Source organism: Nicotiana tabacum, chromosome 7 (assembly GCF_000715075.1).
Source record: "Nicotiana tabacum cultivar K326 chromosome 7, ASM71507v2, whole genome shotgun sequence".
Taxonomy (NCBI): Eukaryota; Viridiplantae; Streptophyta; class Magnoliopsida; order Solanales; family Solanaceae; genus Nicotiana; species Nicotiana tabacum.
In genome coordinates, this window is record NC_134086.1 from 29736184 (window position 1) to 29752230 (window position 16047).

Genomic DNA, 16047 nt, shown 5'->3' on the forward strand with positions numbered 1-16047 from the left:
ATGTTTACCACCATGGATCTCCCAAATCCCTATCCTCTTTGCATGTGAGTCAGTTCTTTATGCCTGATTATGTGACTGTGACTATAGCCTCATGTTTATAAGTGTGGTGCACAACACACCATAAACAAGACTCTACTAGACACGGCTTGTAGACTCCCTAGGACTGACCTGCTCTGATACCAAGTTTGTCACACCCCAACCTTGTGAGGTGTGGCTGGCACCCGATGCCCGAAGGCCCGAGCGAACCAACCATGAGATATGATCCGAAATATAATAACCTGCAGGTAGAAGAGCCCAACACGACATATATATATATATAAACTAGGCCAACAAGGCTGTAACAACAGTATAACAGCTATCCAGAAGGCCGATAGGGCGATACAAAAAATATATATATACAATGACCGCTAGTCTGCAAGCCTCTAAGAGTGTAAGACAATCTCAACAGGGCGGGACAAAACCCCCGACATGCCCAAAACCACACATATACATCTGTAATAGTACCTATGGACTCAAAGTCAGCAACTCCGAAGAAGTGGAGTGCGAAACCCAACGGTGATCCTGGGGGTCCTACTGAGGAGGCACACCACTCTGTCTATTCGAACCTGTGGGCATGAACACAGCGCATAAAAATGTGTCAGTACGAAATATGTACTGAATATGTAGGGCGACAAGTGTAACATGAAAAATGAAATTAACAAGAGAAGAGACATAGAGATAATTTAAATTCTGAAACTAGCCTCGGTAGGAAACTAAAATTCAACATGGATATAAATGTATGCTTGTGACACCGTCGTTTACTATCGCTACTTATAATATATCACATTATATAAAAATAAATCCCTCTGTGGGGCTATAATATCCATAACATACCCGGCCATAATAAAGGCTCGGTAGAATCGTACCCGGCCACGTGAAGCTCGGTAATCCCAACTAATCAGTGGTTACACAATATGTGTCATACCCGGCCATCTATAATGCGGCTCGGTAATGAAAGTAAATACATACATATACAAGATCATAAATTATATAGGTGCAATGCGAAACCAAACTTAAAAGACGTATTCTAAGAAGAGGCGAAGTGGCCTATCATCATTCTTCCCCGACTATCATGGTTGTGGCTAAAAATATTTAATTTTCAACTACGAGACAACAAGTACTAAGAACATGAGAGTTGTGTATTATGAGTACCTTTGAAGTAAATGTTACTTATTCATGATTTATATGAACGTCGAAAGGAGAACGAGTAAAAGGCTCTAGTTCTTTTTAAGCAAGGAACAAGGAAATCCGAGAATTCATAGATATCCTCTAGAGTAAGCAATCTATGAGAAAAGATCAGGTCTAAGCATCTTTATAAGTTGAAGGTGAAATAACTCGAATCCGACAAGACAATTCGATAAACGTTTATTCGAATTCTAGTCATGCCGAAAAGTATAGTGAAAGCCCTACATACCTTGTCGATGGAGTTATATACTGTTTCCAAGACCTCAAAAGCCTTAGGAATGATTTCCTACATAATACAAACCATTCAAAATCAAATTCAAGCTCATAGCTTAAATAATTCTTCATTTAGACATTTACGCGAACAACTTGTGGCCATGAATTTGTAGACTCTTTTGTAGATTAATTTCCCCCCAACACACCACCAAATTTTACTTTACTACATCTCCTCATCAATAGAATTCCATCCATGTCTTCACAGATCCAAACAACACAATAAAATCATATAGAACAACCCCAACAATCAAGCCATATTAAGAGAGGTTTCTAAAAAAAATCAAGAATATTTCTATAGAGGTTTCAACTATTTCTTAAGAATTCTTACGGTAGAAGTTTACAAAGATCAAAGAGGAAGTTAAATCATACCTTATGTGACCAGAATTACTCAAAATTCGAAATTACAAGACAGAGTCTTGCTATGAAAAGTGAAACACCGAAGAATTCACGATTCCGAAGCTACCATGGTGTTCTCCATCTTGAGGATGACTAAATTGTTGTTATGCTTGGCTAGATGGATGGGAGAAGTTTGAGAGGAAATCCCTAGGTTTTTGGTTCTGTTTTGGAGAGGATAAAACGCAGGGGTTCTGTTTTAAAAATTGACTTAAATAAAGAAATTTTGACTAAACCCGACTAGGCACACTGTTCCCGTAACAGTGTGCACCCCTGTACGAAAATGTTAATATCTCTCTACTCCGAAGTCGTATTAACGAACGATTTGTTGAGTTAGAAACTAGACTCATAGACCTTCTATTTGGTAGGTAGAACACACCATAACTCCCAGTATATTGAGAGAAAAGGTCATCAACATTTTATCCAAATTCCAGTGAAATTTAAACCCGTAACTTGCGCGCGATCTTTGTCGAATTTTTAATCACAACTCAAATGACTTCCAATCTTAACGTATAACTATCGCATCATTTAAATATCTCATAGAAATTATTTTCCTACCGAATTATCCCATTTACAACATGATAACGCCGAATACACAAGGTGTAACATTCTCCCCTCCTTAAGAACATTCGTCCTCGAATGTTAACGGTTAACCTAACTTCTGAATTTTTTTTTAAAAAAAAAAATTCGCCAGAGTTTCCCCTATAAATATGAATATCCAAAACCTGCCATCAGCCCAAACATACATATCTAAGGCCACACAGGGCTACACATCATAATAATAACATCAACTTGGCCTCACCCGACCATTTACTTATACAATAATGATAATAAGAAGGTTAGCCATAACTTAATTACCTTAACTGTCACTGGTTGATATATGTGCAACACCTGCCTTGTTTGTCTCAGGCATATCACCTGAAGACTCAAATAAATGAGGGTATCTGGACTTCATGTCCTCCTCGGCCTCCCATGTCATTTCCTCTACATTATTGCTCCTCCAAAGTACTTTTACTGAGGCTACCTCTTTAGTCCGTAGCTTACGAATTTGACGGTCAAGAATGGCAATAGGTATTTCTTCATATGACAAGTTCTCGGAAACTTCAATATCCTCAATAGGGTTGATGCAAGAAGGATCACCTAAGAATTTCCGAAGCATGGAAATGTGAAATACCGGATGGATTGCTTCTAATTCTGGTGGCAGGTCAAGTTTGTAGGCTACTCGCCCAATTCTCTGAACAATCTGATATGGCCCAACATATCTAGGGCTGAGTTTTACTTTCTTACCAAATCTCATTACACCCTTCATAGGCGACACTTTCAAGAATACCCAGTCTCCCACAGCAAATTCCAAGTCTCGGCGTCGGTTATCTGAATATGATTTCTGTCGACTTTGAGCTGTACGCAACCTTTCCTGGATCAACTTTACCTTTTCTACAGCTTGTTGTACCAATTCAGGTCCTAGCAACTTTGTCTCACCAACATCAAACCAGCCAATAGGAGATCTGCATTTCCTCCCATATAGTGCCTCATAAGGTGCCATCTGAATACCGGCATGATAACTGTTATTGTAGGCAAACTCAATAAGCGGTAAATGATCTTCCCAACTTCCCTTGAAGTCTAAGACACAAGCTCGCAACATATCTTCAAGTGTCTGAATAGTGCGTTCGGCTTGTCCGTCGGTCTGCGGATGAAATGCTGTACTAAGGTTAACAAGAGTACCCAAACCTTCTTGAAAAGACCTCCAGAAATTAGCTGTAAATTGGGCACCTCTGTCAGATATAATAGAAAACGGAACTCCATGTAGCCGAACTATTTCCTTGATATACAGGCTCGCATAGTCTTCAGCTGAATAGGTGGTCCTAACTAGGAGAAAGTGAGCTGATCAGCCTATCCACAATGACCCAAATAGAATTGAACTTACGGAGAGAATTGGGCAATCCTGTAATGAAATCCATATTAATCGATTCCCATTTCCAAGCTGGAATCTCAATATTTTGAAGTAGCCCTCCAGGTTTCTGGTGTTCAGCTTTAACCTGCTGGCAGTTGGGACACTGAGCCACAAATGTGGCTATATCTTTCTTCATGTCGTTCCACCAGTATAGCTGACGAAGATCATGATACATTTTGGTTGAACCAGGATGAACTGAGTACTGAGACTGGTGCATCTCTGTCATAATTTGCTTACGAAGCTCCCCAACATTAGGTACACACCATCGGCCTTTATATTTTAGAATTCCATCATCAGATTGCTCGAACAACTGCTTCTTCTGAAAAGGGATACTCTCTTTAATTTTGACTAACTCCGGATCCTCAAATTGACGCATTTCTACCTCAGCTACCAGTGATGACCCCGCAATATTTTGGACTACTACACCCTGGTCACCTGTATCATGTAGTCGTTACACTCAGGTTAGCCAATTGATATATCTCTTTAGTCATTTCTAATTTCCCAGCTTCTACATGCTTCAAGCTGCCCATGGATTTACGACTCAATGCATCAGCTACCACATTCGCTTTGCCCGGATGGTACAAAATATCCACATCATAGTCCTTCAGCAATTCAAGCCATCTTCTTTGTCTCAAGTTTAAGTCTTTCTGCTTAAATATATATTGTAAACTTTTGTGATCTGTATAGATATCCACATGAACACCATAAAGATAATGACGCCATATTTTTAAGGAAAATATAACGGCTGCTAACTCAATATCGTGAGTCGGATAATTGTATTCATGCTTCCGCAACTGCCTCGAAGCATATGCAATAACTTTTCCATGCTGCATTAGAACACATCCCAATCCAACCCTGGATGCATCACAATATACCACATAACCTTCAGATCCTTCCGGAAGTGCTAGAACAGGTGCTGATGTTAAGCGTTTCTTCAACTCATGAAAGCTCCTTTCACATGCATCAGACCATTGGAACTTAACGGCTTTGTGTGTCAATTTTGTCATGGGAGCAGCAATAGAAGAGAAGTTCTCAACAAATCTCCGATAATAACCAGCTAAGCCCAAGAAACTACGAACTTCCGTAGGAGTTGTAGGTCTAGGCCAGTTTTGTACTGCTTCAATTTTCTGACCATCTACCTTAATACCTTTATCGGAAACGATATGCCCAAGGAAAGCCACTGAATTCAACCAAAATTCACATTTGGAGAATTTAGCATATAATTTCTGATTTTTCAAAGTCTGCAACACCACACGCAAATGATCCTCATGTTCTGCTTCTGATTGAGAATATACCAGAATATCATCAATGAAAATAATTACAAATATATCTAGAAATGGCTTGAAAACCTGATTCAGTAAATCCATAAAAGCTGCTGGTGCATTAGTAAGACCGAAAGACATCACAAGAAATTCATAATGGCCATATCTAGTCCGGAAAGCCGTTTTCGGAATATCTCTCTCCTTAACTCGCAATTGGTGATAGCCGGATCGAAGGTCAATCTTTGAGAAATATTTGGCACCTTGCAATTGATCAAACAAATCATCAATTCTGGGTAAAGGGTACTTGTTCTTGATAGTCACTTTGTTAAGCTGGCGATAGTCAATACACATTCTTAACGAACCATCCTTCTTACGAACAAACAACACTGGTGCACCCTAGGGAGATGTGCTGGGCCTGATAAAGCCCTTATTCAAAAGATCCTTCAACTGGGCCTTCAATTCTTTTAACTCAGCAGGAGCCATTATGTATGGAGGAATAGATATTGGTTGAGTATCTGGAAGCATATAAATAGCAAAGTCGATTTCTCTTTCTGGAGGAAGACCAGGAAGTTCATCAGGAAATACATCAAGAAATTAATTCACGACGGGAACCGATTGAAGGGTTGGAGATTTCACCTCCATATCATGCACTCGTACCAAATGATAGATGTACCCTTTCAAAATCATCCTTCGAGCTTTAAGGTAAGAAATAAACTTTCCCTTAGGCGCTGCAGCATCACCTTTCCATTCAATAATAGGCTCACTTGGAAAATTAAAACGAACAATCTTTGTCCAGCAATCTACATTGGCATAACAAGAAGCCAACCAATCCATACCCATAATGATATCAAAATCGACCATTTCTAGCTCATGCAAATCTGCTAACGTATGGCGGTCATGAATCTTCACGTCACAACTTCGATATACCCGTCTAACTACAATAGACTCACCCATTGGCGTAGATACCTCAAAAAACTGTTGCAACAATTCAGGCTCTCTATCCCATTTACTAGCAACGAAGGGGAGATATACGACAATGTAGAACCAGGATCTATCAAGGCATATATATCGATAGAAAAGACGGATAGTATACCTGTAACCACATCCAGAGATGACTCTAAATCCTGACGACTCGATAAAGCATATATGCGATTTTGCTGACCTCCTAAACCAGAAGCTCCAAATCTTCCCCTACCCCTGCCAGCTGATGTCTGCATACTCTGTCTAGGAGGACGTACCAAAGAAGAAGAAGCCCATGCAGATGCCGTCGGCTGAGCCATACCCCCTCCACCTGTCATCGGACAATGTCTCATAATATGACCTGGCTGTCCACATGTATAACATGCATCAGAACCCTGGCGACATGGTCCAAAATGATTTCGGCCACATCGATCACATCTAGGAAACTAAGGCCTCATCTGACTGAACTCGCCTCTAAACTGTGGACCTGGGGTCCGTGAACTCTGACCTGGACCAGAATAAGTGGTCCGATCCTGGCGCTGTCCCTAAAACTGTGGTGGTGCACTGGCTGCCGGATAAGACTGACGCCGGGGAAACTGTGGCCTAAATCCACCTCGAAACTCCCCTATGTTACCTGCGAACCGCGCCCTCTTCTGCTGCCCTCTATCATGCTCTCGATTGGCTCGTTGTTGCCTCTTGCGATCCTCTAGACCCTGTGCATATGCTTGAATACGGGCAATATCCATTCCTTGGTTTAGAGAAGCTGTAGTGCACTCATTTATCAAGTGTGCCCCCAAACCACTAACAAATTGGTGTACCCGATCACTCATATCAGCAACAATCGTAGGAGCATACCTAGCCAAAGAGTTGAACTGCATGCTATATTCCCGAACGCTCATATTACCCTGTTCTAAGTGTAAGAACCTATCTCGTCGAGCTCTTCGAAGCTCGATTGGCAAATATTGCTGTAAAAATGCCTCAGAGAACTCCTTCCATGTCACTGGTGGCACATTAGGCCCCCGAGTTTGCTTCCAAGTCTCATACCATGTCACAGCAACATCACGTAGTCTATAAGAAGTAAACTCCACTGACTCAACATCCGTGGCATGTATAATTTGTAAGGTCCGTTGCATAAGATCCAGAAAATCCTGTGGGTCAGCATTAGGATCAACCCCTGTAAATACTGGAGGATCCAAGTTGATAAAGTCTCGAACTCTCGCACTCACGGACCTATCAGCAATACCGAAGGTCTGGTGTTGGGCCTGGGAGGCCACTATTCGAGTCAGCAATTGTACAGCACTCCGCATGTCTAGGTCCTGATCAGGAACAACTGGGAGAGGGACTGGAGGTATGTTAGCTCCTCTACGCCCTTCCGGGGCTGGTGGGGGTACTGCCCCGGAAGCCTGAGAATCAGCCTCATTATGTGGCTCATGTTGATCTACATTAGCAGGTGGCACCTGACTTGTGCCCTCCCCCGCCTCCTCGTCCAACCTCTGAATAAATTTCATAGCCACATGTCGTCTCCTAGTGTTAGGCATCACTGAGAAGGTAAACAAAAAAGAGAATTAGGAATGAACACTTATGATTAGGCTCTATTGCACGATCTAGATCAAGAAGAAAGTAATAATCCTAAATGCCCAATAGCCTCATGTTTATAAGTGTGGTGCACAACACACCATAAACAAGACTCTACTAGACACGGCTTGTAGACTCCCTAGGACTGACCTGCTCTGATACCAAGTTTGTCACACCCCAACCTTGTGAGGTGTGGCTGGCACCCGATGCCCGAAGGCCCGAGCGAACCAACCATGAGATATGATCCGAAATATAATAACCTGCAGGTAGAAGAGCCCAACACGACATATATATATATATAAACTAGGCCAACAAGGCTATAACAACAGTATAACAGCTATCCAGAAGGCTGATATGGTGATACGAAAAATATATATATACAATGACCGCTAGTCTGCAAGCCTCTAAGAGTGTAAGACAATCTCAACAGGGCGGGACAAAACCCCCGACATGCCCAAAACCACACATATACATCTGTAATAGTACCTATGGACTCAAAGTCAGCAACTCCGAAGAAGTGGAGTGCGAAACCCAACGCTGATCCTGGGGGTCCTACTGAGGAGGCACACCACTCTGTCTATTCGAACCTGTGGGCATGAACACAGCGCATAAAAATGCGTCAGTACGAAATATGTACTGAATATGTAGGGCGACAAGTGTAACATGAAAAATGTAATTAACAAGAGAAGAGACATAGAGATAATTTAAATTCTGAAACTAGCCTCGGTAGGAAACTAAAATTCAACATGGATATAAATGTATGCTCGTGACACCGTCGTTCACTATCGCTACTTATAATATATCACATTATATAATAATAAATCCCTCTGTGGGGCTATAATATCCATAACATACCCGGCCATAATAAAGGCTCGGTAGAATCGTACCCGGCCACGTGAAGCTCGGTAATCCCAACTGATCAGTGGTTACACAATATGTGTCATACCCGGCCGTCTATAATGCGGCTCGGTAATGAAAGTAAATACATACATATACTAGATCATAAATTATATAGGTGCAATGCGAAACCAACCTTAAAAGACGTATTCTAAGAAGAGTCGAAGTGGCGTATCATCATTCTTCCCCGACTATCATGGTTGTGGCTAAAAATATTTAATTTTCAACTACGAGCCAACAAGTACTAAGAACATAAGAGTTGTGTATTATGAGTACCTTTGAAGTAAATGTTACTTATTCATGATTTATATGAACGTCGAAAGGAGAACGAGTAAAAAGGCTCTAGTTCTTTTTAAGCAAGGAACAAGGAAATCCGAGAATTCATAGATATCCTCTAGAGTAAGCAATCTATGAGAAAAGATCAGGTCTAAGCATCTTTATAAGTTGAAGGTGAAATAACTCGAATCCGACGAGACAATTCGATAAACGTTTATTCGAATTCTAGTCATGCCGAAAAGTATAGCGAAAGCCCTACATACCTTGTCGATGGAGTTATATACTGTTTCCAAGACCTCAAAAGCCTTAGGAATGATTTCCTATATAATACAAACCATTCAAAATCAAATTCAATCTCATAGCTTAAATAATTCTTCATTTAGACATTTACGCGAACAACTTGTGGCCATGAATTTGTAGACTCTTTTGTAGATTAATTTCCCCCCAACACACCACCAAATTTTACTTTACTACATCTCCTCATCAACAGAATTCCATCCATGTCTTCACAGATCCAAATAACACAATAAAATCATATAGAACAGCCCCAACAATCAAGCCATATTAAGAGAAGTTTCTAAAAAAAATCAAGAATATTTCTATAGAGGTTTCAACTATTTCTTAAGAATTCTTACGGTAGAAGTTTACAAAGATCAAAGAGGAAGTTAAATCATACCTTATGTGACCAGAATTACTCAAAATTCGAAATTACAAGACGGAGTCTTGCTATGAAAAATGAAACACCGAAGAATTCACGATTCCGAAGCTACCATGGTGTTCTCCATCTTGAGGATGACTAAATTGTTGTTATGCTTGGCTAGATGGATGGGAGAAGTTTGAGAGGAAATCCCTAGGTTTTTGGTTCTGTTTTGGAGAGGATAAAACGCAGGGGTTCTGTTTTAAAAATTGACTTAAATAAAGAAATTTTGACTAAACCCGACTAGGCACACTGTTCCCGTAACAGTGTGCACCCCTGTACGAAAATGTTAATATCTCTCTACTCCGAAGTCGTATTAACGAACGGTTTGTTGCGTTAGAAACTAGACTCATAGACCTTCTATTTGGTAGGTAGAACACACCATAACTCCCAGTATATTGAGAGAAAAGGTCATCAACATTTTATCCAAATTCCAGTGAAATTTAAACCCGTAACTTGCGCGCGATCATTGTCGAATTTTTAATCACAACTCAAATGACTTCCAATCTTAACGTATAACTATCGCATCATTTAAATATCTCATAGAAATTATCTTCCTACCGAATTATCCCATTTACAGCATGATAACGCCGAATACACAAGGTGTAACATTGATGCTTTGACTCATGGTTGTGTATGAACATATCCTAAGGTGTTTGGACTTTGTTAACTACTCCAATCTCTTTCTCAAACAATCTATGTTGCTTTATTGAATTACTTTCAAAAAAGGCTTTTGTAAATACAGTTTCTTACTAAAACCTTTTCAACTGGTGTCCATCACTTTTCACTCTACTCTTAGTCAATAAGTTCTGCCCCCTCTAGTATGTGTACTGCCTTGGGATCCTTTGAGAACCCTCTGAACTCTAGAATACTGAGGGTGGACTTTTCTACATTTCACTTGTTCAATTCTTGGTTGCTAAGTCTAGGTGTAAGCACTGCCCGGGATCTTTGAGATCCTTAGGGAACTTTGATGCACTTAGACTCTGATTTGTCTATGGAACTGAGGCATATGAGGCCATTGGAGGCTTTGGGAAATCTGAGCCTAATTGAAAGCTCCCTATAGAGTAGCTTCTTGATTTTCTATTTCTACTTAACTAATTCATTCATTGGCCTGTAATAATTTGTAAACATATATTGGGGTATGTAGTAAAAAAGGGTGGGTAGATGCATACTTTATGGGGTAATACGGGTAGAAATCCTGCTCCTAGGACCTTACTTTTAAAGTCTGTTTGCTCTACTAAATAGAAAACATGCTCATAGGACTTTACTCTTTAATCTGATTGCTTTGCCTAATAGAAATTATGTCCATAGGATTTCACTTTTAAGTTTATTTGCTCATCAAGTAGAAACCATGTCTATAAGGTTTTACATTTTATCATGATTAGAAACCATGCTTATAGGTTCCAAACAATCATGTCTTAAATCAGTTTAATAATAGATGCCATGCCTATAAGACTTAATTCAGGTTCAGTTAAAAAAAGTGCCATGTATGTTTCCAGGCCTGCAAATCGTTAAAATCAGTATTAAACTTAGATATCATGCATATAGGGAGCCATACTCAAAATTTTGCTTGTCAGTCAAATCTAGTCTAATAAATCAGCTTGATTACGCCTAGTTCATTTCTGAATTGATTTTATTAAGTATTAAGTATTTCCTGAAACAAGTTCTTTCAAACTGTCTCCATCTCATTAGATATCGTGCCTATAGGTATTAAATGAGTTTATTTCAAAAACCTGCTTTGTTTATGTATTAATATAGACATCAGTATTTTGCGTATAGGCAATCCTTTAGGGCATTTTCAAAACTGCATTCTCTGAAACTGTTTCTATCGCTTAGTGTTTTCTGACCCTAACAGGCTTTTAAAGAGAGAGTCCCTAGGCAACTACTAGGGTGTAACTTCTGAGTCTAAAAAAGGGGTTTATCTGTGTTTGCATATTCACTTAGATATCCTACTTTAGGACATTGTCTAATAAAAGACCTTAACTGTGCTTGAGTCGTGCTGCTTATGTGTTTGTTTGAGGAGGAAACTCTGAGCCTCTTAATTGCTCCCATTATGTGTGAAAGACCTAAATGCTTTTGACTATCGCCTTAGAATTTTTGCCTTTTAAAACCTTATGGGTACGTCTAGAACTACCTATAGGTAGTGGTCCTAACTCCCTCCAGGACCATTAAGGAGGGACGGGTAGCAGCACATAATAGGAATCATTGACCAAACACTCGCTTTGCATGACCAATAAGGGGATGGGAAGGGTAGACATGGGATATGGTGACTATGCGTTAATGTCACGTGTAGCCCCTCATTGAGGAGTGTTTACCGGACATTGAGTGGGGTGATCCAATAGGATAACCAACCTAGGACCCCTCTTTACCAAATCCTTTCTTATTTAAACCTTTGTTTTACAACTCGTTCAAACCTTTATCTTACTACTTGAGTTATTTTAACGTACTTTACTTGCAACTTATTTGATTAAATTGTTTACTTGTAATGGACTAATTTCTGAATATAAGTTCAGCCGGGACCCATAGTTGTGGACCAAGAGGGGTGCCTAACACCTTCCCCTCGAGGTTACTTCGAGCCCTTACCCTAATCTCTGGTAATGCGAACCAACCCAAGAGTTAATTGCTCTAGGTGCCTTAACACACCATAATCCGTTAGGTGGTGACTCTTCAAATACCCAATTCCTAAAAGGAAATGAATCATTACACCCCGTGAATGTCGAAACCCAGACCTCTCCCCGTCAAAAAGGGAGGGAAAAAGGTGGCTCGACAACATAGAGACTCTGTTGGGGATATTTTTAGGCTCTTACCATAATGAACTTGTCTTTTACAAATTACTCCAAGCATGCTTATCCCGTACCATGTTCCCTTATTTGAATTTAACTGCCTATTTTTCAAGCATTTATGATTTCTTTATTGCCCTGAAACTAACTTGTCTCCTTATTTCCTTTTTCTTGTAACTGTCTTTCAATTATTTATATAATGTATTTATTTTTTCTTACGTGAAAATACTTGACTACATGTTATTAATTGCTGCATAAATCATGCTCCACATCATATTCCACTCGTGCGTTTCAAATCCTATAGCAACGATTTAATGAGTGGTTGCGCTCTTCCTATTTACTACCCTTGAATTTGGAAAGACTTATTTGCGGTAAAACCAGTCGATCAGCGGTGTAGTCAACGGTTCTATGCCTTCCACCTCAATGGTGAAACCTAGCCGGATCATGGTCAAGCCTAGCCAGATTAGTATTGTTGTCCCCATATCCTTTAAGATAAGCCTTATCCAAAGTCCATCGGGTTTTCCATAATCCCAACGGGGGCAACCACATTTTGTGCATTAATTTGGAGAACTAAATGCCAATATACTGATCATAAATGTATAAATAGTCGAGTTCGGTGAGGGTAAGGTCTAACCCTTTTGTTTTGCAGAAAATGTGATACTAGGTCCCCAGATTCGGTATGGTTAGCAAAATCCCTCCATTGCTGCTAGATTGGTGGAAGGACCATTCCTCAAGTGACAAGAAGCATGTGAAAAAGTACCAGGGTAACTTGCCTTCCCTGCTATATTTTAAACCAAACAACAAATTGATCGAGGCTGCCACCTTATTCTGGGATAGTGAAAGAGTTGTGTTCCATTTCGGTGACATAGAGATGACACCGCTTCTAGAGGAAATAAGAGGACTTGCAGGGTTGACTTGGGACAGTCTTGGGCTTTTGGTGCCAGAAAACTGTACGGGCAGGGGATTTTTGAAGATGATGGGGCTGAAAAAGAATGTCGACCTAGTGTGCTTGAAGGACTCCTACATACCTTTCGAATATCTATACGAGAGGTATGGCCATGTCAAGTCTTTCCGCACTTACCATGATGAGATCGCCCTCACTTCACTGGGTCACATACACCGCAAAGTGTTCATGTTCATTGTGTGCTTTCGAGGCCTGATAGTGTTCCCAATGAAAAAGGGAAGAATCCACACTAGGTTGGCCATGGTCGCCAAGACTCTGATGGAAGGGATTAATGGACATACATATACCATAGTCCCCATGATCATAGATGACATCTACAGGGCCCTGGAGCACTGTCAAAGAGGGGTCAAGCAGTTAAAAGGTTGTAATTTATTACTGCAGTTATGGTTGTTGGAGCATCTCCAAAAGGGTCGCTATCGTCAAGAATTTCCGCGAAGGGCTTGGAATGACCACATTGTATTCCATCACCCAAAGCAGATGACCTACATTCCAGACAGATTTGCTCAATCAGAAAGTGCCAGCGAATGGGTAAAGTTCTTCGACAATCTGGCCGAGGGACAGGTGTAGTGGATGGTTGAGTAGTTCTCAACAGACGAGTTTATTATCCGGTATAGGGATGCTCCGCACTTGGTGTTGATCGGGTTGAGAGAGATATATCCATATGTCCTTATGCGAGTTACGAGACAAGAAGGCAGAAAACAGGTTGTACAAGGGTCATCAAGATGAGTCATTTCAGGGCGGATTTCCAAGACAACGATGCACCTTACAAGTTCCAAGCTCAGCACATGTGGCACTGAAAAATCATTGTAGATGAAAGCACTGTTGAGCTAGACAGATATCACATGGGGTGTGAGCCTCTCTACCCGGCATGGTTGAGGACAATATGAAAGGAACGGTGACACCGGGGACTGGTCGAGGGAAGAGAATCATAAACGAGGAAGCTGAAGCCCATATCAAATACAACAGGCTATGCAAGAGGGCCCACAACTCTGAGAATGAGCATCGGGAAATACATGAGAGGAACGTGAGGTTGATTGAGGAATGGAAAGAGATGGTGGTTACTTCCAACAGGAAACTGGAATATTTGGAGCGAGGAATAGTAGAGCTAGAGGGCAAAGTCATAAAGAGGATTGAAAAGTGCCAGAATGTTGAGGTAGCCAAGGGAGGACATCTGGCCCGAGTCTACTTGCTGTTGGGACTATGCGAGCTGGGAGATCTGTTTGATGGAGTCCGGAAGATCGAATCTGGGGAAGGTCTTTCTGGGACCAAATAGATTAGATTTACTTACTTTTCTTAAAATGTAATAAGGCCAAGTACTAGTAACGACTTGTTTTGTTAGTGTCATTTTTGGATTCGTCTACTTTTATATTATGAAATGAAGCACTTATTGACATTTGAAGTTCTCCAAATTTATTTGTCGCTAGGCTTACCTCGGGCACAACGAGGCTCCCAAATTAGGATACGAGTTTATATTTCGCAATATGTGTTTAAATAATGCAAACATTTCAGGATCCTCACTAATTTGTTACCTTTTTGTTTTTGCTTAATTTTATTATTATTCCCATCCCCTATAGGTTGGTTCGCTCATACTAGCCTCATCAGCATATCATACCATATCTAGAGGCCCTCCACCTTCTCCTCCTCCAAGCAACATAAAAAGCAGAGGGAAATTAAATATGGACGATTTAAGTGGAATCCGAAAGGAAAATGTTGAGAACACAGAGACTTCCGACGGTCGCAGTACTCCGACCCTGAATGACCTGGTTTTGAGACTAGAACAAAAGATACTAGAACTGCAAGGAAAACTCGAGCAGGTCCACAATTTGGCAAACATGTCACTCACCCTCAATGTTCCTGATATCCACCAACAAAATTCAAAGAACCCAACACCTCCTCAGAACACGCAGAACCCACAGCCATAAAATCCTACCGCACCAAATCAATATGCAACTTCACCATAAAATATCAATCGATTGCCAGTACCAACTCCACTACAACATCATCATTAATCAATTCCATACCCACCAACCACCGCTCACCACACTCCCCAAAATACACCATTACTCATTCCCGATCTACAAAACTCCACCAATGACCATCACTATACCCAAGTCCCTGGCACCCATCAGAGCAACCCCATATACGTGGAAACTATACCACATTCTACCCAACCAATCTCCTATGCACCGGAACCTTCCGAAAAGGACCTGCTCATTAAGAACATGGTCGAAGAACTCAAGAAGTTAACAAGCCGAGTTCAAGGTGTTGAAGGCGATAGAAGAATAGAAGGTTTAAACTACGAAGATCTGTGCATATAGCCCGATGTGGAATTGGCAAAGGGGTAAAAACCTCCCAAGTTCGAAATGTTCGATAGTACAGGTGATCCCAAGGTTCACCTAAGGACCTACTGTGACAAGCTTGTCGGGGTTGGAAAAGATGAAAAGATTTGGATGAAGCTCTTTATGAGGAGCCTTACTGGGGACGCTTTGTCTTGGTATATCAGCCAAAATCCCAAGAAATGGTCTAATTGGGTAAGCATGGCATCAGATTTCATGGACAAATTCAAGTTCAACACAGAGAATGCACCGGATGTCTTCTACATTCAGAACCTTAAGAAGAAGCCTACTGAGACTTTCCGCGAATATGCTACTCGTTGGAGGTCGGAAGCCGCCAAGGTCAGGCCCGCTTTGGATGAAGAACAGATGAATAGATTCATTGTCAGGGCATATGATCCATAATATTATGAGAGACTATTGGTCATCGAAAATCACAAATTCTCTGATATCATCAAGCTC